Source organism: Rhagoletis pomonella, unplaced genomic scaffold, assembly GCF_013731165.1.
Source record: "Rhagoletis pomonella isolate Grant_MI unplaced genomic scaffold, Rhpom_1.0 Rhpom_scaffold_00002, whole genome shotgun sequence".
NCBI classification, from domain to species: domain Eukaryota; kingdom Metazoa; phylum Arthropoda; class Insecta; order Diptera; family Tephritidae; genus Rhagoletis; species Rhagoletis pomonella.
The window spans coordinates 87947473-87968494 of record NW_023458556.1 but is presented as its reverse complement, the minus strand read 5'-3'; the positions used below and the strand labels follow the sequence as shown (position 1 = coordinate 87968494).

Below are 21022 nucleotides of genomic sequence, written 5' to 3'. Positions count from 1 at the left end.
AAATCGATATATCTCGATTCCTAGACGTGACCCAGCGAAACGCCGGGCCACGTATAACTTGTTTTTGACCGATATAACATTTCCCGTTGGTTTCATCCCATCCCGATTTTGACTGTCGCATAGTGTAATTAAAATAATAAAATCAGGCGTGTTTTTATTCACAGGAATGTGATAATATGCTTAAAATTTTTGGGCTGATGAATACCCGCTAGAACAGTATATGCCAAATTCCTTATATAAGCCGCATCACTAAGAAAATTATCCCTTGTGAATTTGAAATGTTTCCCTTATATTGTACAGGCCAAATAGAGTAGTTCATTTACGTGTGATATTTTGTCCCCCTCTTTCAAATTGGCTTCTTGTGCGCATATATCAGGTTTGATAGCTGTTGACCATACTAATAATGCCTCATACTCAGTTTTACTAGATCAATTCGTGTTCTCGAGAAAAAAAATTTCACGATTCAAAAATCTGAGTGTAGCGCCCAAGTTCTTCTCAAAATTTTGAAAATTCTTCGTTTTTTTGGCCTATATTTGCTTTGTATGGTATTTGCCGCAAAATATAGGCCAAAAACGATAAATGTTCCAAATTTGGAGAAAAAAGAATTTTCAGATTTTTGGATTGTGAAAATTTTTTTCTCGGAGAACACGAATTGATCTAGTAAATCTGAGTATGAGGCATTATTGGTATGGCCAACAGTTATCAAACCTGATATATTCGCACTAAGGTTTTTTTGTGTTCCACAGTGTTATATAAGGGAAACTTTGAGGAATCATATAAAAAATTATACATTACCCAAGTTCACGTACATCCAAGTTCGAGTCAAACAGCAAGCTTTTTAATGTTTTATTTATTTGTTTTTGAAATTAACAATATATTTCAGAATTTATAATTAATACGTTGTGTTCATTTTAGTAAATCCACTTTGATTTTTAATTGTACAAAATTTATTATATACATACAGTATCGGTCATATCAATAGCAACCCCATTTCAAAGTGATATTATTTCCCTCTCATGGTAATTTATTTCTAAGAATTTGCAATAAAAATAAAGTTCAATTTCTAACAAAACCCATATAAACCCAGTTTTAAAACTTCGTAGAAAACTACAAAAAATACAACAAATTTTCACCCAAAATTCACACTTTTTTCTCAGAAGTGTTAGAATTTTTTTGAGCACTCAGTTTTATAGCCCCTTCAATTTTAGTCTTATTATATGCAAGTTTGAAGTGGCTAAAAATTACCGTTGATTTTTTAGAATCGATATAAAAACAAATCGTGTTTAATCGGCTTCCATATACCGAAAAATGCGACTATATATCGAATGCTGAGTGGAATATCGACCTATCTCGGCAGCCAGGTCGAAAACGCTCGATATCAGGGCACTGTCCCAAAAGTTTTGGAATCAGTTTTCAAACAGAAGCTCAATTTCGCAGTGAAAAGTTTAATTTGCCCTTACCAGCACGGGTTTGTTAGTGGGAGGTCGACTGTCTCCAACCTTGCTATATTCATGGAGGACTGTGTTTCTGCGATGCAGTCAGGTCTACAAGTGGACGTTGTGTACACAGACTTTTCGAAGGCGTTCGACAGAGTTTCGCATAAAGTCTTAATTAATAAGTTATCGCGATTGGGTTTTCACTCAACTTTTCTGGAATGGATTAATTCCTATCTGTCAGATAGGCGTTGTACAGTTGCTTTTGATAACGTACTCTACACTCCTTGTGTAGCTACGTCGGGTGTTCCCCAAGGCAGTATCTTGGGCCCTCTTTTATTTGTCTTATTCATAAATGATATTTGATCATGCTTCCAGTATACTAAGTATTTATTATATGCTGACGATCTAAAGGTTTACTCAGCGATCAGAACCTCACAAGACTTTTTTGCTGCAAGCTGAGCTTAATAACCTGCATTCTTGGTGCTCTCTTAATTCCTTATTTTTAAACGTTAGTAAATGTTCCTATTCCACTTTCACCAGAAAGCTTCTTACCGTTCAAACCAATTACAATATTGGGGGCCACGATCTTAATTATGTCGCAGAGGTTAAAGACTTAGGGGTTTACTTCGACTCAAAATTAACCTTCGCAACCCATATTAATTACGCAATTTCCAAAGCTTATGCAATGCTAGCATTCGTACGTCGTAATGGTCAGTTGTTTAAGGATCCCTATACTCTGAAGCTTCTTTATGTCACGTTAGTGAGATCTAGGCTAGAGTATGCGTCTTTCATTTGGCGTCACTATCAGGCCGTCTATATAAACCGGATTGAGAAGATTCAAAAAGTTTTTATTAAATTTGCCTTGCGTTCTCTAAAATTTTCTGAGCCTATACCTCCGTATACTTCTCGTTGTCAACTTCTTAATTTAAGTTCGTTAAATACTAGGCGTTCTTTCCTCGCAGCCTCTTTTGTGGCCAAAATATTGGAGGGCACAGTCGATTGTCCTAATCTTTTGGATAAGTTAGCATTAAACGTTCCGTCTCATAATCTGCGTCGTGTTTCTTTATTCTACCTGGGATTTCCAAAAACTAACTATGTAAAATTCTCGCCATTGTTCAGAACCCTTTCTGAGCTAAATGTGCTCTCTGAATATGATCCGTCTCTCTCATTTGGAACAGTTCGTTTTGTCCTACTTAATTATTTTAGGTAGTGTATAAGCTCTCTTGTTTTATAGTCAGTAAGGATTTTATTCCATTTGATTAAATAAATAAATAAATTTTCAACACCCTATTTCGAAATTTGGCTGGAAAACGCCCTATTTTAGAATTTGATTGAAAAATGCCCTATCTCAGAACTCGGTTCAAAAACACCGTATCTCAGCTGGCGATCCAAAAACGCCCTATCTCAGCACATTTTCGAAGTATTTTCATTTGAGATAGGACTTTTTTGAACCGAATAATAATAATAACATACTATATATATATTTAGTTTCAACATAAAAAAAATTATGTACACATTATTAATTGTCTATACATATCTAAGTCAATATATGTGATATATATGTACATACATCTACATATCGTCGTTTTAAGTACAAAACCGTGTATCAATAAAATGCAAAACCGCGTATCAAGATAATGCAAACCCACGTATGCGAGGTTGCATAAATTATTTTCTAGAGGGTAAAAACACTCATATTTCAAAATGGTTATCTTTTTTTAAAAAGCAATCGCATTTTTGGCTAGTATATTTCAGGAAGAATGGATAAGGATTGAGCCAAGAACTTGTGTGAGCAAATCCCATTTTTAGCAGCAATGTTTTGTACTTTGAACTACGATGTGTATTCACAGGAACGCAGTAATCTAATACACGGGTGAAGCAGGAACGCCGCACAGCAGAAGCATACAAACAATCTGCAAATAAATGGCTTTTTAGGTTTTTAACAAACAAAAACCTGGTTTCAACTTACTTCAACGTGTCTAAAGCACAACGCACACACTAATGCAAAGGCGCAACAGGGACGCAACACTATAAAACACGGGCGGAGAAATACACAGGCGGAGCAGGAACGCAGCACAGCAGAAGGGCCCACAAAATCTGCGAATAAATGGTTCATTAGGTTTTGAAATAACAAAGAGCTGGTTCCAACTTACTTCAAAATATCTGCAGGATGATGCACACAATCAAATTCGGCCGCAGCTGCAGTTCACCAGAGAATGCTGCAAATGGAATGGTTCATCAATGAAGTCAAAATAATATATTGTAACCTACGTGTATTAGCTCTTAATTACAATACCAGCACAGGTCGGCCAGGAAAACACTAAGGAAATGACCTAATAAATGCAAAATTATAATTTACTTGTAAAATAATTCGGTTTTATTACAATACTTACCAAATTTCACGATACAAATGCCAGCGAATAAGAACAAAACGCACAACGAAAATTGAATCAATGTAGCTTGTTTAGAATTTTTTCTAATATTTTGGGAAATGTTCAGTGAAATTAGCAAAGAAACAACACAGTTTCTCCTAAGGAAGTTCAAGATGGCGGATTAGAGCGAGAAGTTGCCAACGTATAACACCTTTCATTATTGCATCATGGAAGTGATCCATAAAAATTTTGAATTTATGTACTAAGAAAAAAATTTTTTTCAGCTTTTTCAAATTAAATAAGCCTCTGCAAGAGGGTTTGTTTAAAAAATACGTGCACATATAATGGTATATGGGGGGTATGGAAATATCCCTTTTCCTTAGCAGTAAACCTTTTAGTGTGGGCAACAATGATGTTTTTCAAATAAGGCAGATCGGAATATGCGCTCTCTGGGAAGACAATACCTGTAATTATTGTACCATGGTGTGCAGGCAATTTTCAAAATTTGTGAAGGGAGAATATATTCATTAGGTGAAACTACGGCAAAAAGAATTTGCTGATTGTATGAGGGATTGTATCTTCAGCATGAGAAACTCCAAATAAGAAGGCTACCATGAGAATGTTGTAAAAGTAAAGAAGTTCTCAAAGATGGAAGGGAAGTGAAACCTTTCGAAAGCTCGCTTTGCAATTGAGCTCATTCCGGATGCTACTCACTGCATTGTGCTTGTCCGAAATCCGGGTCTGAAAATAATCCGTTACCACTCGTGATTCAAAAATAGTCGGATATTTTTATCATGTTTTCCCGCGTAGGAATGTTTGTAACAAATTTTGCGGATAAAAAATCCCGAGCACAAAATACAAATTTTTGGAAAAATATTCGACAAATGTTTGATGTTACAACTGAATATTTATGTGCTGCTTTCACAAAAGATCGAATCGAAAATTATATGCCAAATAGAGATGCAGCTTCAGGGCTAATAAATCTAGTAACATTGAAAAGTTTTTAAAATCCTCCAGCTTTTGCGGAAAAAAAGTAAAATAATTTTTTGTCCCGTAATCGGTTGCCATAAATATGGTCACCTTATATATGTAGCTATAAGTGGCATCGATACCTTTGCGAACGTTCACTGCTGTCGTTCTCGTTCATAAGTGAACGTAAATGCTGCGGTAAATATTCGCGGAAACTGGTGTGGCTAGAGATACTATGCAATCTATGCGAAGGCAATTTTTTTAAATTGCATAAGATTTGCACTGTTCATTCCACTTTCAAAAATTAGGTGTCAAATGAAAGGGCTTGGCTTCTGGATGTGCAGTAAGGATATATTTTTTAATGGGGTTGCCACCTGCGTTTAAAATTATGATATTTACACCGTTCTCCCGATTTTCAAAAATGAGGTGTCAAATGAAAGGGATTGGCCTCTAGATGTGCAGTAAGGATATATTTTTTTAATTAGGTTGCTACCTGTGTTTAAAATTATGATATCTACACCGTTCTCCCGATTTTCAAAAATGAGGTGTCAAATGAAAGGGCTTGGCCTCTAGATGTGCAGTAAAGCTGAAATTAGTCAAGAACGCAGAACGTATACTTAAACGCAGTCTGTATACGCAGAATTTTGTCGATTACAGGAGCCCTCAGTGTTGCTTACTACAGTGTTGCCACTCATCAATGCATTTTCATAAACTTACCTTTTCAACTACAATTTTTCGTACTATAATAGATCGTAGCTAAATACAAACTGCTTAGTTTTCAACAAAAAACCTTATTCAATAGTAAATTTCAAATATTTTAAATGTATTTTGAATAGGAATTTATAACTTTTTTACCATCTGCAAAACTGACGAAGTGGCAACCATCTATAGAAGGAAGAAATCAGCTGACACGGAAGAATCTAAATTCCGCAGATTTCTGCGCTACGGGCTACAACTACAGACAAATTCTGCAGTGTTGAGTTTTCATTTACATGGCGCTCTGGTAAGACAGATCGTGTCAGCTGACTCGGGTTTGCGTACCGGTAGGTTTACGTTCTTGACTAATTTCAGCTTTAGGATATATTTTTTAATAGGGTTGCCACCTGCGTTTGAAATTATAATATTTACACCGTTCTCCCGATTTTGAAAAATGAGGTGTCAAATGAGTGGCCTTGGCTTCTGGATGTGCAGTAAGGATATATTTTTTTTTTAATAGGGTTGCTACCTACGTTTAAAATTATGAGATTTACACCGTTCTCCCGATTTTCAAAAATGACCAAAATGATGATGCAACCATCTGCAAACAAAGTACATACATACACACATACACATGCATGCATAAGCAAACGCAATTTTAACATGCTTTGGTAAGAACAACTATCTGCGTAGGAATGCCCAAGCTAGTTGGCGAAAACGGCATTTACAAAAAATATAAACCCTCTTGCACACCCGTAGGCAAAACCTCTTTATTTGACCCCACGTTTTTTAAAACCGGGCAAACGTGTAATCATTATAACTTTTTGAGAGAAGGCAACCCTATTCAAAAATAAAAGCCTTGGTGTACTTCTAAAGGCCAGGCAATTTCATTTGATACTTTTTTCGATCTTGAGGCTTGAGTTTTGTTTCGTTAATTTAGCTCTGAAACGAAACGAAATTATTTTGATAAGTTTTTTTTTGAGCATCAACAAAACGAAATCGATTCATATAGTTTGTTGAGCATCTCTGAAAATAACATCAAACTTGATACTGCCAGACAGTGGAAATTTTTAATAATAAAAGCGGATTTTTGATTCGCAGAGAACACCTTTCTGCGTAGGCGATCTTCGGCCGCACTTAGGAATTATAACCCTCACTAAGTAGAATTCTGCCTTCTGTGTTGCCGAAGAAGAGGGGACGAACCCCTTTTGCGGAGAACACCTTTGTGCTTAGGCGGCGTATTGATTTTTTAAAGCACCACCACTTTTTATTAAAAACTTTCAATACATATTGAAGTATTAAATTTAAAGAAAAGCGCCGCAGGCGAAAATTTGTAAAAAAAAATCGAGCGTTTTGATATTACAAATTTTCAATATTTATTGAAATATTGAATTAAAAAATGAAAATGAAATGAAAAAATGAATTTGGGGAAAAAAACGTCTTACCACATTAAACTCATTTTTCTTTCAATCAAAGGATACTTTTTTCATACCAGTTTGTATTTAACAAAAGTAAAAAAATAAACACATGCTATGTGATGACTCATGCTTACAAAGTAATACCGAAGTACTGCACATTAAAACTGGTATTCTCGAGAAAGCAAAATCTAACCGCAACTAACGGAAATGAATTTTAAAGGGGAAGAGTGATACTAAATGATGCCCTAAGTAGAAATGAGCAAAAAAATTTTTGTTTTCATAATAATAATGATAATAGATTGGCGCTTACACATATGTTAGAGTTTGGCTCTGATTTGTGGCGTGCGCTTTGATGTCACGCAAAGTGGAGGGACCTACAGTTTTACGCCGATTTCGAACGGCGATTGTATTTTTATGAGAAGCTGTTTTTCATGGCAGAAATACACCCCTAGGTTTGCCATTGCCTGCCGAGGGGCGCCCGCTGTTAAGAAAAATCCTTTTTCTAAATTTGTTTGCGATGTTGCTTTACCAGTGCTTGAACCCAGGCGCTGCGGAGTGAAAGCGCGCACTGCTTACCACTACACCACAGCGGCCGTAATAATGTAACAGCGCAAAAAAATCTACAAGAAACGATGTGGTGGTTAAAATATTCAAAATTTGCCGAACTGTGTAATAAATCCAATTTGTACATAATAATTATAATAAAACAAAATAAATTTAATAATTGAATAATTGTAATTATAATTAGAAAAGAAAAAAAATAAATACTTAACTTATTTACCTGCGTACTAGCATTTTCAACGCGAATACAATTTAACAAGAAGGTGCATTTATATTTGTAAATTCAGTGCTGCCACAGCTTTAAATATTTCCAATTATTTCATGTTTAACTATCTATGAGATATTTGCGTTCAGAAAAAAAAAAACACTAAAAAAGGTACTAGGCACTAAACCATTTTTTCGACGTTTTAATTTTCAAAAAGCACTAAATCTAGTGCTTAAAGCACCAAGTTGGCAACTATGCTCAACAGTGCTCTGCTACGTTCCCACGACAGTCAGGCCAAGGACTGTCACTCCAGCAACACTCCCCAAAAAGTCTTTGGGGAATTTGTATGCTGCTACAACAACAACAACAGTGCTCTGCTACATACTAAAACACGTTTCCACTTTTCCAGAGTACTTGAGTATGTTGATTGCATTCAGTAGTATTTGAAAACTTCATAGGAAATATAGGAATACTTATGAAGTTTTTTCTTTTAAAATGTTAGCATTTCACATGTTATGAAAAATAATAAAATTTCTTTTTGTCAAAATTTTCACTATATATTCACTATATTCACTATCTTACTTACAGTGCCGGACAAAAGGATTGACACAGAAAATTTTTCGCAAAATCTGCAAAGTTGTTTATTCTAATTTATTTTCGATATGTTTTATGAAAATATAGTTCGTCGTACACCAAAAAACATAGAAACTAAATCTCCAAACTCTGTGCAAAACTCAGGAAAATTAAATACTTTTGCATACTAATTTGCGTTTCTATTCAGATTTAAAAAAAAAAAATTCTAAGTATGCTGTTTTATAACCCATCTAATTTTAGTATAACAAAGTGCAAGCTTGAAGGTGCTAAAAAATCGCGTTGCTTTTTGGGATTTTTTTTCACTCAGGTTCTTCCATACAAAGTATGTTTGACAATTATTTTTTGTATGTAGGAAGTGAGCAACACCTTCCACTAAAAAAATTGCCAAAAATCAACGCTATTTTTTAGATACTTCGAGCTTGCACTTTGCACTAAAATTGAATGGGCTATAAAACTGCATACTTAGAACTTTTCTAAAAAATCTGAATAGAAAGTTGCAAATTAGTACGCAAATTTATTGAATTTTTCTGAGTTTTGAACAAAGTTTAGAGATTTTGTTTTTATGTTTTTTGGTGAAGTACGAACTATATTTTTATTCAAAAATATTGAAAATAAATTAGAATAAAAAACTTTGCATATATTGCGAAAAATTCTCTGTGCCAATACTTTTGTCCGGCGCTGTATGTACATACATAAAAATATAATTCCTAAACTTTGTGCATAACTCGCGAAAATTCAGCAAATTTTCATGCAAATTTTCAATTTTTTAATCAGATTTTTTAGCATTTTTTAGTATGCAGATTTGTAGCCAAATCAATTTTATTGTATTAAAGTAGACGTTCTAAGTAGCTACGAATTACCGTTGATTTTTGGCAATCTTTTTTCACGCAGTCTCCCATACAAAAAAAAAAGTTTCGAAAATACATTATATGGAAAAAATGCAAAACACCTTCAACAAAAAAAAATCTCAAAAATCAAAGCGATTTTTGACCAACTTGCATTTTTATACCCGAGCGCACTTGTGCACAAGGATATTATAACTTTGTTCACATAACGGTTGTTTGTAACAGGCAAAACGAATCGAGATAGATATTGACAAATGTATACATAAATGATCAGAATGAAAAGAGAAATCGATTAAGCGGTGACTGTCTGTCCGTCCGTCAGTCGGCCTGTGCACACGATAACTCGAGTAAAAATTGAGATATCTTAACGAAACTTGGTACGTGAACTTCTTTTGGGCGTAGGACGGATGGTATTGAAAATGGGCGAAATTGGACAATAACCACGCCTACCTCCCATATAACGGTAATTTTAAGAAATACGAAAACTGCGATATTTTAGTAACTACTGAAGATAATTCACTCAAAATTGATACTTACAATGAGTTTCAGACGGAAAACATGAATATTATAAATTTTTGGAAAATGGGCGTAGCCACGCCCACTTATGGTTACATGTGTATATCTTGGTAACCGCCGCACCAATTTCTTCCAAACTTGGCACAGTTTAGTACAGCATACTAAATGGCTGAAAATTTAAAAAATCGGACAATAACCACGCCTACCTCCCATATAACGGTAATTTTCAGAAAAACGAAAACTGCGATATTTTAGTAACTACTGAAGATAATTCACTCAAAATTGATATTTGCAATGAGTTTTAGACGAAAAATAAGAATATTACAAAATTTTGGCAAATGGGCGTAGCCACGCCCACTTATGGTTACATGTGTATATCTTGGTAACCGCTACACCAATTTCGGACAATAACCACGCCCACATCCCATATAACGGTAATTTCGAGAAATACAAAATCTTCGGTAAATCAGTAAATATTGAAGCTAATTTATTCAAAATTGATGGTTGCAACAATTCTTTACCAAGAAATACGTTTATGACAAAATTTTGGAAAATGGGCGTAGCACCGCCCACTTGTGATCACATATATGTATCTCGCTAACCGTTCTAGCAATTTGTACCAAGCTCGGTATGGTTATTGTGCTTGCCACATAAAAGCAAACCGTTGAAAATTGTTGAAATCGGACTAAAATTTAGGCCGCTTTTCATATAACGGTAAATTTCAGAAATGCTTGAAATTTCAATATTTCGAAATTTAAGGACGCTAATTTACTTAAAATGTATACACCCCGGCTTATCATGTAGCGGTAGCTTTCGGAAAGGAGGAAAACATATATTTAATACTTGCGCCGGGTATTTAATGTTCGGCTCCGCCCGAACTTAGACTTTCTTACTTGTTTATACTAGAATTTAATGGGCTACAAATCTGCATACTCAAAAAAAGTCTGAAAAATCTGATTAAAAAGTTGAGAACTTGCATGAAAATTTTGCTGAACTTTCGCGAGTTTTGCACAAGGTTTAGAAAGTATATTTTTATGTTTTTTTTGTTGTGGAATGAACCATATTTTATTAAAAATTGTCGGAAGTCTGATGAGGAAACGTGGTGATTTCCGAAATAGTTACCAATTTTACCATTTTTTCAAAATTATTGTTGCTTTTCCACAATAGTTTTTCATTAAGAGCGGCCTCAAGCTCAATAAAAATTATTGAATATAATTGTTATAAGGCCATAATATAAAAAAACCAAATAAGGCCGAGCACACCTAAAAGTTAAACATTCTAAAAATAGAATTATTAGCAAAATCCAACAACCACATGATCAAGTTTAAATTGCATTGGAATAGCTGCGCTTGATTGTAATTGCATATATTGTAAAAAAGCAGCTGTGCCAATACTTTTTGCCTGCAGTGTATGTACATATGTGGCGGCCGCTGTGGTGTAGTGGTAAGCAGTGCGCCCTGGTCAAAGCAACATCGCAAAAAAAGTAGAAAAAAGGTTTTTCTTAACAGCGGTCGCCCCTCGGCAGGCAATGGCAAACCTCCGATTGTATTTCTGCCATGAAAAACAGCTTCTCACAAAAGTGCAATTGCCGTTCGGAGTCGGCGTAAAACTGTAGGTCCCTCCCCTTTGTGTGACAACATCAAAGCGCACGCCACAAATCGGAGGAGATTATGCGCAGCTGCTGCAGCTGGCCAGACCTAACAATAGTCAGCGCTAGTCATAAACAGCGTATCATGGCGACCTATGCTGACTTTAGCATCAGACCATCTGCCCATAATCATCTCGATTGATAAACCAGCCGACTTTGCTTCCGCGGATCACCGGACGTATGTCAACTTTTCCAAAGCTGATTGGAAAGGCTTCGCGGATGTTACTGAAAGCGCCTTCGCTGCACTACCCATACCAACCGACGTTCACATAGGTGAACGCAAATTCCGTATTAGGGATCTCAACTCGGAGATTCGGCAACTTGTGAACGTACATAAGCGGAAGAAATGGGAAGAGCATCTGAAGACCTGCAACTTTGCCTCTGGTGTGAGTAAGCTTTGGTCAACCGTGAGGTCATTGTCCAACACGACGAAGCGTGACGACAGAGTTGAAATAGACTGGTGAACACGCTTCGTCGGACCCGAAGCGATGCGCGAGCTATTTTAGCCAGCAGTTCATCTTGCATCCTTCGGTGGATAAAGCCAAACATCGAGTGACCAGAAGGTTGCAAAAACTGCCAAACCCAAGTGCGCCTCTTGTTTCCACCAGCGGTGAGGAAAGGGTAGCCATCGGGAAGGCGAAAGCCTCCAAAGCCATTGGACCCGACGGAATATGCATGCTGATGCTGAAAAATTTGGGTCCTACGGGAGTAGCGTACCTAACGGAGGTCCTTAATTTGTCAATGGCCATTCTCGTCATTCCAGACATCTGGAAGATGGGGAGAGTGGTCCTACTGCTCAAACCGGGGAAACCAGCCAACAAAGGAGAGTCTTATCGTCCGATAACCCTCCTTTCCCCGGTAGCGAAGCACTAGAGGCCTTGCTACTCCCGTATTTTACAAACCACCTGACCCCAGCGAAGCATCAGCATGGATTCCGTAAAGTGCACAGCACAACAACAGCACTTAACGCCATAAATACCCAGATACCCAGGGCCTAAACCGAAAGCGCCCCTGTGAGAGAACCATTCTAGTGGCGCTGGACCTGCCTAAGGCGTTCGACACTGTCGTCCATTCAACGCTACTAGAAGACATAGAGGCCTCCTCTCTCCCACAGGGACTCAAACGGTGGTCGGCGAATTATATGAGTGGTCATCACTAGTCAGTAACTTTTAGAGACAAATCGAGCAAACCGAGGAAAATAAAACAGGGGTTTACACAGGGTGGTGTCCTTTCCCCATTACTGTTTAACTTTTACATTTCAAAGGTCCCTCTACCACCAGAGGGAGCCTCGATTGTCTCTTACGCTGACGATTGCTCGATCATGGCGTCCGGGAATGGAATTGATGACTTGTGCTCGAAGGTTATCTCGCCGAGCTTTCTCGCTTCTTCACTGCACGGAGCCTAACCCTCTCCCCTACAAAATCCGCAGCCACACTTTTTACCACCAGGACGAAGGAGATCAGACTCCAACTGGAAATTCACGTCGATGATACACCAATTCCGACGGTGAACAGCCCGAAGATACTCGGAGTAACATTCGATAGTCTGCTCTCCTTCTCGGCGCATACAACCGCAATTGTCAACAAAGTCTCAACAAGGTCCCCCACTCGCTAGCCGGCAGCACCTGGGGCAAAGACAAAGAAACGTTGCTGGCAACGTACAAGGCAATTGGCCGGCCGGTTCTGAACTACGCTGCGCCCGTGTGATCACCGGGGACTAGTAGGACGCAGTTGATGAAGCTGCAGACAGCTGCCAGAACACGGCACTCAGGACAGCGACAGGATGCCTTTTGATGTCGCCGCAACACCACCTGCACGAGGAGGCCCACATGCTCCCTGTTAATAAGCATAACATAATGCTCTGCAGAACTTCATCTGCCTCGCGAGACTCGGACCACAATAGCCCAACTGCGCTCTGGTTACTGCAGCAGTTTGAACTCATACTCACAACATCTCTTCGTATGCCCTCTAAATCCCACCACGCTAATGTCCCTGTTCCTATGGACAGATCCCGTCGAGGCCGCACGCTTCCTAGGGCTGCCGTTAGTAGAGCTTGACGACAACGATTGAGGGACTGACCGATCCAGAGAACGTAAAGTATAGAGAAGGACAAGCGAAGCGCATTTTAAGAGCGACAAATATTTGGAATACTTAACAGCGAAAGCAAAATACAAAGCAGAAGAGAAGAATATTAACAGAGCTAAATCTCACGAGAGCGCTTGGAATGTTAATTAAATATGAATATTGATGATTTTTGTGATATTTTGGGAAAATTTTCAAATTGGAAACCGAAAAGTTAGATTTTTTGTGAAAATAATTGTTTTAGTAAAAAAATTAATTTTGTTTTGGTGATTTGTACAAATAACATGAAATTGAATCGAAATTATTATATAACATTTTCCGATTTTTGTGATATTTTATTAATGATTGCAAATAGAAAACATAAGTGTTTGTGTTTTTGTGAAAGCATTTTTTGATAAAAAAATTCTTTTTTCCGAAGATTTCTACAAATACCGTGAAAATAAATCGAAAATGTTATATAGAATTTTATAGATTTTTGTAATATTTTGTTAGATTTTCAATTATAAAACTTTATTGGTAGATTTTTTTGTAAATAGAGTTTTTAGGGAAAAAAATAATTTCTTTTCGGTGATTTTTACAAACAACGTTAAAATAAATCGAAAATCTTATATAACATTTTCCGATTTTTGTAATATTTTATTAATGATTCCAAATATAAAACTCCCATAAGTGTTTGTTTTTTGTGAAAACATTTTTTGATAAAAAAAATCCTCTTTTCCGGTGATTTCTACAAACACCGTGAAAATAAATCGAAAATGTCATATAGAATTTTTTCGATTTTTGTTATATTTTGTTAGATTTTCAATTATAAAACTTTATTGGTGTTAGATTTTTTTGTAATAAAACATTTTCCAATTTTTGCGATATTTTCAAGTGAAAAACTGTATTGGTATTGGATAAAAAAAACAAAAACCTGTGGAAAAAATCATTTGATTTTTTAAGGTCTCTCGCTAAACTTAGCCGAAACTATTTAAGTATTTTTTCCTAATTTTCGATATTTATGGAAATAACCAAGTTTTTAAGTCTTCGACTTGGAGTTTTCTGAAAAAAAAAAAAAAAAAAAACTGAAAAGAATTATTTTCCACTTTTTTGTAAAGATCTCCCTAAACTAAGTCGAAAGGTTGTATTAATTTTTTCCATATTTTCGATAATTATGGAAATAATTCAGTTTTTAATTATTTTCGACTTGGAAATTAAAAAAAATAAAATACTGAAAATCTGAAAACGTCGGATTTGCCCAGCAATTCGTAAAGATCTCGCTAATCTAAGCCGAAACTATTTAAGAAAATTTTCAATATTTATGGAAATAATTCAGTTTTCAAATCTTTTCTAATAAAGTCGTGTAAGAAGTTGCCATTCATTTCATTGATATTGCCTATTTCTGCTACCAAACTTTTCATGCATCCAAAACGACAAACAAATGAAAATGTAAGTATGTATGCATTTATAAATGTACATATGTACATACATATATGAGACATTCTTTTTCATTTCGGACACCAAATTTGGTGTCACTCTTTCGATTGGCTTCAAATTTTTTTGTGGGTTCTATACATGAAATAAGCTAACACGTGCTCGAGGACTTTTTTTCTTCTTCTTTTTTTCTTCGGAGATATCAAATCGTTATATCTCGGGTTCTGCTGATCGTAGAGACTTCATCTTAACGTCATTTTAAAGCCAAGAAACGGACTTAACATTTCTATATATAAGATGGTCAAGGTTGTCCTAAAGCTAAGTTAGCTATTAAAAGTTGAACATTTTGAAGTTAATTTGCGTAGTGAAGACCAGTAAATTAAGGATTTAAAATTATACCATCGTAATCCTTGTTTCATTCTCTACAAAAAGCGTGGTTAAAAAAATGGGGGTTTTCAAGATCTATTAAAATATTTTTCTTTATGACGAGATGGTCTATTTTGTGAGAATCAAACATTTTTTTTAATTTTTTTCGAAAACTTATGTTAAGATATATTTGGTAAGGTGTTAAACATCGAGTTTTTGCAAAAAGTAAAATTCTATTGCAGACTCCGATAGAACACCTATCCAGATATAATGTTTTTATGGCAAGATTTTTCTTTAAGGCGACAAACCCCTAAATATGGGCGTGGCAATTTTAGGACTAAAGTTTGCAAAACGCAGATTTTATTGCGGATTTTTTAATCAAAGAATATTCTAGAAATGGGCGTGGCTATATTAAAACCAAAGTTCAAAATTTTAGACTTTAATGTAGATTCCGCCAGAATAACTATGTGGATTGGATGTCTTAAAAAAGAATGGCTCATATACGATTGATCTGCTTTCGTCTTCCCCGCGCCGCTTCCATCCTAACAAATTATTAAATTTCTGCTAATCGGCACCAGATTGGCACGTTCACGAACACATTAACCCTTGGTTTACGAAATATTTAGATTTTCGCATAATTTTGCATTTAATAAAGCAATACTTGCACATTTTGTATGGAGAAGAATAATAATTGATTTATTGCATGTAACCATGTTCTAGACGATACATGTAACTTTCATGAAGATTAAACATAAAAAGCGTTGTAAAATAGTTTGATATTAATTAATCCCAACGGCTTTTTACCCTCCATTATCGCCCAACCAACACGACGTACGGACACTTTTTTTTTAGTTGTTTGGTGCCGAGTAGTGGAAACAGGAGTCTGTTTAGTGTCGAGATCTAAAACTAATCATCTACAGAATCAAGCTGATTGGATATGCTAAAGATAGTATTTCAATTATTGAGAGTGGAAATGATAGTTTTCTTTATAGTAAAAATCGAGTTCGATATATCAAACGTGCTGGAGTGAGAGTTAAAATCTTGACATAAACAACGGAATGATTCGTTTAGATCAAAATTAGTTTTGCATGGCTTCAAAAACAGAGGTCGAAAGTATCTTGACACTCGAGGGGGCACATTAAAATTGACCTCAGCCAGAAGGGCCCGGCTCTTAATCAAGCCTGTCATTAATTTTACGATAAATATTATACCTAGCATTTCTCTACGACTTGCGAGTGTAGGCAAATTTATGAGCTTTAGACGACTTGTGTAAGGGGGGGAGATTGTAATCTGCATCCCAGTTAAAGTCACGCAACGCAAAAAGCAAGAATTGTTTTTGAATTGATTCAATCCTCTCTGAATGAACTTGGTAGCGGGGATTCCAAAGAATAGATCCGTATTCTAGTATAGGCCTAACTAAAGTGGTAAAAAGAGCTTTTGTAACATAAGGATCTTTGAACTCTTTTGACCATCGCTTTACAAATGCAAAAACGCCTTTGGCTTTATTGACTGTAACATTAATATGATGGTTGAAATTGAGTTTGGAATCCATTGTGATACCAAGATCGACAAGAATTGGATACCTTCTCCAGATTATAATTTGAAATTGAATAAACAGCTGGTTGAACAGCCCTCCGAGAGAAACACATAACTTTACATTTTTGAAGGTTTAGTGGCATATAGTTTGCATTACACCAACTAACCACGTTGCTCAGATCCGCTTGTAACAAAGACCTTTCATCGATAGAGGACAATGTTTTAAAAAGTTTCACATCATCGGCATACATTAAAATGTTTGAATTTTTTATTATAGAAGAAATATCATTAATGAATATCAGGAACAGAATCGGACCAAGGTGGCTTCCCTGAGGAACTCCTGAGGAAACTTTAATGATGTTGGAAGAGCAATTATTAACAATAACTCTTTGTGTTCTATCAGAGAGGTAAGATGAGATCCATTGAAGAAGACTGGGCTGAAAGCCGATTAGGTCGAGTTTACGGATGAGTAACGAGTGACATACTTTGTCAAAAGCTTTACTGAAATCGGTGTATATTACGTCGGTATGAGCATTTTCTCTAAAACCGTTTGAGACATGAGTTGTAAACTCCAATAAATTAGTGATAGTAGATGTTCCATTAGAAAACCCGTGTTGAGATTGTGAAATTGAAGAAGATATAGAATATGTCAGCTGATTAACAATAATTGCTTCGAATAATTTGGGGATAGCGGAGAGCTTAGCTATGCCTGGATAGTTTTCTATAGAGGACCTGCTGCCGTTTTTGTGAAGTGGTATTATGAAAGACTCCTTCCAGGCTGACGGAAAAACGCCATGTTTAAGTGACAAATTGAAAAGAGTTGTTAAAGGCACGCAGATGTTCTCAGCGCAGTTTTTAAGAAAACAGGTCGGAATATGATCAGGTCCAGGCCTAAATTACGCTTTTAAGGTTTTTAAATAGTGTAAAACTTCATCGGAAGATATTACTGGAATATAAGCAGAGTTGATTGGACAAAGCTCGTACGGATAGTCTCCACTTATAGGGAAGTCTACAGAATAATTGGACCTAAAGAACTGGGCAAACATGTTGGCAATGAGTTGGCTGTCGCTAGACACAGTGTTTCGATAATGCATAGCGGACGGAAAACCATGTACTTTACGCTTTGAATTTACGAAACCATAAAATGGTTTAGGATTGTTAATTAAATTCTTCTTAATTTTACATAAATATGAATTATAAAGTTTCTTATTTAATGAAAAGTAGCTATGCCGCAAAACTGAGTACTTTACGTAATCACTGTGTAAGCCCGTTCTTTTATACAGTTTAAAAGAATGTGACTTTTTATTTTTAAATTTTTTAAGCTCTTTAGTGAACCATAATTGTATTGGTTCTTCATGAACAATATTACGTTTTGGCACATACTTTCGAAACAAATTGAAAACAGTATCATTAAAGTGCTCAACGCTACGCTACACGTCATCTCTATATATTGGCCAAGTTAACTTTGAAAGTTCTTTGTTAATTTTCCTGAAATTTGCTTTCGCAAAAACATATCTAGTACTTGAACTGTACGACTTATTATTATGTATTTCATTTATGATTTCGTAGCTTAACTCAAGAGCGGGATGGTACGCATCCTCTGGCAAAACTAGGGGATCACACCGATTAATAGAGGCCTTCGGAACATCATCAACGTAAACAAGATCCGCGGTCACTCCTGTATATTTGATATTCATTTGGAAGAATTTCGGAATTAAAAATATGAGGTTTGAGCCATGTTTCGGTCAAGGAAATAATATTATAATTGCAGTCAAAACCTTTTAAATATAAGTCAGTTAATTTGGTATTCAAACCTCTAACGTTTTGATAGTAAATACTTAAATTAGACTTGCGTGTTAGTTTTTTGAATCCGAATTAAGATTAGAAATTTTAGCTACGTTATTATTACTTTTATTAGGTTTATACTCAAACTCGCGAACAAACGCCCCTGTCGGCCAAAACGAACTATTTAGTAGTGAATCAAAATCTTCGGAAGCTACATCAATTTTAAAAGATGAAATATCGCGATCGTATTTAAAATTAAATTTACGAATAAATACATCTTTAGTTCTAATTTTAGTCGATATGTATGACTTTATATCATCCGAAGAAGTATCTTTAGCAAATCTAGAGACAAAAATTGATCTTCTCGGAGGAATTACAACCAACTTTTTGGTAATGATGTCTGATGTGCGGGGCTCCGAATTATTCGGAGGAACTAAGTTAGACAGTGCAGCTTGAGATGTTGATGGCAATACTGTTTAATCAACGGTTTGACTATTTTTAGAAGTAGACCTAGTGGATATGGCTTTAGATATCGGAGGCTCCAATGCCTGAGGGCATGGAGAAGATAGATTAATAAGTTCCAAGGACTGGGATGGAGGATTTTTGTGAGATTCAGTGGCTGTCTTTCTAGGTGGACTAATAACACGCCTACCTTTACTTTCTCGGCTATCCTCAGAGTGTGGGGGGTCGTCGAAACATGTGAAAGACCTAAATATTTTTTCGTAATGCTTAAATTTCTCAACAAGCACCGACAGATCCTCCCCAATCTCAGAAAAACCATTTCTGGACTGCCTAAAGAATTTAAATAATTCAACTTCGGTTGATCTACATTTTTGACAAGACCAACGAAGACCCTTTTCCTCGTTAATAGCGTCGTAACACCCCACCGCTCAAACCAGCACATTTTATATGGGCAATCCCATCGCAGAGCCAGCATGACACATAGGAATCGCTTTTAATTTGGCAATTGGTGTAGATACACGACATGTTTAAAATTATATTTAATTTTTAGGTTTTATAAGCAAAACAGTTTTGAAAACGATTTATCAAACAGAGAACCAATCAGCTGGTAAATATTAGTTGGAAAGCTATGTAGCGAACAGTTTTAAATGCACTGTATAATTGACACCTAATAAACACAACGCAAACAGCTGTGACGAAGATGAAACAGCAGAAATGACAAAAATACAAAAAGATCAAAATCTATGTGCACAAACAAAAACAAATGTACAACAATATATTATGTGAAACAAAATACTCGGCACATGCAATTAAGAATATCAAGTTAAATTAATCAAATTTACAGGAAATTTTGATATTTACTTATCTTTAAATTGTGCACCAGAAGTTTATTAACACTTTTTTTAATTTTTTACTTTTTTAAGCGTAAACAGCTTTATAAAACACAAAATTTAAGCAGATCACAAAAAACACAGCTTTGACGTTTGCGTTTGTTATTAATAACTGTAACCAAAAAAAACTATGTCCGCTAAAATGGGTTAAACGCAAACTTGAATTGACATTTTTACACGCATATATACATACATACATATACACATGTACAGTGGAGTAGCACTAGCTTGGACATCGCACATGTGGTACTATAATGTGTTTGAATCTTTTTATGGTACTGAAGATTTGATTACGGATGAAAAAAATTTAAAATAATTGTGCATATATATAAATATATATTTATAAACGCTTTGAAGTATAGAAATTTTTAAAATTAAAAAATAAATAAAATAATTTTTTGGCATTTATACAAATGGTGTTCAAGGCGCATTGACCCACCTGCACAAAAATCGTGGCGCGTCATGGGCAAAAATTTTAACATTTCGGACCCAAAAATGTGAAAACGAGCTAAGTTGAACTTCCGATAAAACCACATATATTTGTGATTTTAGAAGTTTTGATTTTATTTAAAAAATATATTGTCTTTTCCTGCAGAAAGCGTTTACTTCTATTTAATGTTTATTAAAATGACACCTTAAAATATTAGTTAATGATTGAAATATTGGTATGGAACAGAGAAATGTCGTGTTTTCCAAATATTACCAAAATTCGAGATAACTTATTTTACTGGATATAGAGAAATATGTGCCACTTCAATTTTACATTTTAGAATTTTTGTGTCGGATTGACAAAGCTGCGCTTGATGGTGATGAATTTGCGGGGAGATGTGCTGCTGTAGGATTTATGAATGAATGATCTTGACCTTGAGAAATATGCGAACGCGTTTATGAATGAAATAGTTATTGTTGTATTTGAGTATGCGTGTAATTATGTGCATATGTATGTATGCTGCCGTGAGTTGTACCACAGAATAAACAGTATAAACAGTATACAGAAGACGCACCACATACAAATTTATTTTTCTTCGGCGGACGTAATATTACAACCCGGACCAGAGCAGAGAAGTTAACATTACGACCACTATGAATAACATGGCGACCCGGAACAGAGCAGAGGAGTTAACATCACGTCCACTATGAATAACATGAAGTTAACATCTCGCCATAAACACACATCGTGAACAGCGTTGCCGCGAGCTGGAAAAAAATGTATCAGTTGCCAAGCAGAA

The 21022-nt window shown here is 35.7% G+C and overlaps 1 protein-coding gene and 1 long non-coding RNA gene across 3 annotated transcripts in view; one reads left to right on the top strand and one right to left on the bottom strand.

The window, feature by feature from the left end:
* Positions 1–21022, top strand: part of LOC118734143 (thymosin beta) — an 86353-nt gene that overhangs the window by 17684 nt on the left and 47647 nt on the right. The gene's annotated exons all lie outside the window — the stretch shown is intronic.
* LOC118734144 lies at positions 3305–3863 on the bottom strand. The gene is made up of 3 exons (XR_004992341.1): positions 3708–3863; positions 3406–3655; positions 3305–3349 (listed from the first exon to the last, which is right to left on the bottom strand). It is a non-coding gene; the product is annotated as an uncharacterized LOC118734144 (long non-coding RNA).